We start from the raw sequence: 2365 nt of genomic DNA on the forward strand, positions 1-2365 counted from the left end.
ACGATGGCGGCAAACAGTCTGGACCAGGGCCTTTATTTAGAAGGATCTACAGATGAAAGAACTTTCATCACCTCTTCAACAGATACATCCAACTGCGGCAAATGCAAGTTGTATTGAGCTATGCTGCTCATCCAGTCACGACGATCATCCGGAGAATGAGCGGGAAGGGTAGTCGAAAAACATCCTTGAAGAATTTTGCGAAGAGATCAGAAGCTTCTTCCGCGGAGTCAGCACGAGCTTCTTTATAGGACGCATCGAGTGGTATACCGCCATTCCGCCTAAGTTTCTTCACGTAGGTCTAAAAAGTTGGAAGGGTTGTATACTAGATACGACCGCAGGGTTGGCGTTGGATAACGTCTGTTATGTGTTGTACTTAATTGTGTATATTATATTTTAGGAATATTCCTTAATAACTCTTTTGCGAAAGTTTGGTGGCCCTGAAAAGGACCGTTTTGTTGGGCTGATGTTGTTGGGTTTGCTCTTCTCTGTCGCCCTGGAGGAGCTTTGGAATGATGTTGGTAGTTCGAAGACAGACAGCATCTCCCCTTCCAGCGTTCCCACACCCCAGTATAGTCCTCAAATTTAAGTGTAACTGTGATATTCTGGAATGAAATTGTCTTCAAAACTAACTCTTTGTCGAATTATTGGTGGCCCTGAAAAGGGCCGTTTTGGTTGTGGTTTTGGAATGATAGACTGAATAAATGAGCACCCTAGTAAAAGTTAAGGTTTTGACAGGTTTTCACTAGAAAATAACATGCAGGAATCAAGTGAAATAGAAACATAAGTTCTTTTAGCAACAGTTACGTGTATTGCTCGCTGTAGAACCAGCGGATCAGTAAAATGTAATAAAGTGAATGCGATGCTTGTTTTCTTGACTGCATATCTTATAATATTCTAGAGATTTTGAGCTAATGTTACATTTCCATTATTATCTTAGACATGTAATTGAATTTTGATACGGTTTTCATGGAGATGCAGATTAGAAGCATTTTCAACAAGTTTGTAAAAAAAATAGATTGAGTTAATAGGTATTATGCTCAAACGAACGGTGGCCCATCTCGCCCGTATGGTGTTGTTGCCCCCATCGCCTCTATTGGACTGAATTCGGAAACGCTCATGTCCAACCGGTTTTCGTTTTGGGCTGGAAATTCTCTAAAGCAACATATTTAAAAAATCTGGGAAAATCCGGAACATAATTAAAAATTCTTGAAATAAACGTAATAACATATAAGTGAATTATATCTGGGTAAGTATCTGGCAAGACGATTGAAAATCTGGAAAATCAAATAAATGAGGAATACTGGCAACGCTGTCTCGTTTCATGCCCGTAGAGACAACCGACACTCATCCCATTTTCAGTATTTTGCTACCCACAGTATTTATTGTACCGTCCCTGTATTCATAATATGCTACTCGACACAGGTATAACACCACCCTCGACGGTCGAAATGTCATCATTACAGTTTCAGCACAGACATTTAACAAGCATTTAACGGACTATTTAAAAGTATCGTAGTTGGTAGTACCGCCACCGGTGGCGCGCATAGTCAATTCCCTTGCGTTTGACGTTTACACACTACCGTCATCTGTTCAGTGTAGTGCCCACTACAATATACTCAACAGATGGCGGATATGTTTTAGCGACGATGTTTTACAGTGAGAAATATTCAATGTGTTATGTCTGTTTGTCTGTGGTTTCAGCATCGAACTGCTCGTGTCGTTCGTTAATCGGTTCACCTATTTTACATTACATTATGTCTGGACGTGGAAAAGGAGGCAAAGTCAAGGGAAAGGCAAAGTCCCGTTCGAGCCGCGCTGGATTGCAGTTTCCAGTCGGTCGTATTCACCGTCTACTCCGAAAGGGCAACTATGCCGAGCGTGTTGGAGCCGGTGCTCCCGTCTACCTGGCTGCCGTGATGGAGTATCTGGCCGCTGAAGTTCTCGAGTTGGCAGGAAATGCCGCCCGTGACAACAAGAAAACCCGAATTATTTATCCCACGTCACCTGCCGTTGGCCATCCGAAACGATGAAGAGCTGAACAAACTTCTTTCCGGAGTGACCATCGCTCAGGGTGGTGTCCTGCCAAACATCCAGGCCGTCCTGTTGCCCAAGAAGACCGAAAAGAAGGCCTAAATTCGATCGAAGTTCCCACCCTTTAACAAAGTCCGTCCTTTTCAGGACGACCAATTTGATGGTGAAGAGTTTCGTTTTCAAAACAGTTTCCTTCGTGGTGCGCAAGGAGTGATAAAGGGTGTCCACGATGAAATTGCCACACACAAAATTGATTCGCAAAATTCGAGTTTTCATCCGATTGCCATCAAATTTTCAGGGATTGAGAAATAACTATTAAACTTCATTTTACCAT

General features: G+C 42.6%; 1 pseudogene; it reads left to right on the forward strand.

The window, feature by feature from the left end:
- Positions 1-1754: 1754 nt before the first annotated feature.
- Positions 1755-2143, forward strand: LOC135702208 (histone H2A-like; annotated as a pseudogene).
- The last annotated feature ends 222 nt before the right edge of the window (positions 2144-2365 follow it).

The sequence above is a fragment of the Ochlerotatus camptorhynchus genome, unplaced genomic scaffold (genome assembly GCF_037179485.1).
Source record: "Ochlerotatus camptorhynchus isolate MF236.1 unplaced genomic scaffold, CSIRO-AGI_Acam_v1.1 ptg000188l, whole genome shotgun sequence".
In the NCBI taxonomy this organism is placed as follows: domain Eukaryota; kingdom Metazoa; phylum Arthropoda; class Insecta; order Diptera; family Culicidae; genus Ochlerotatus; species Ochlerotatus camptorhynchus.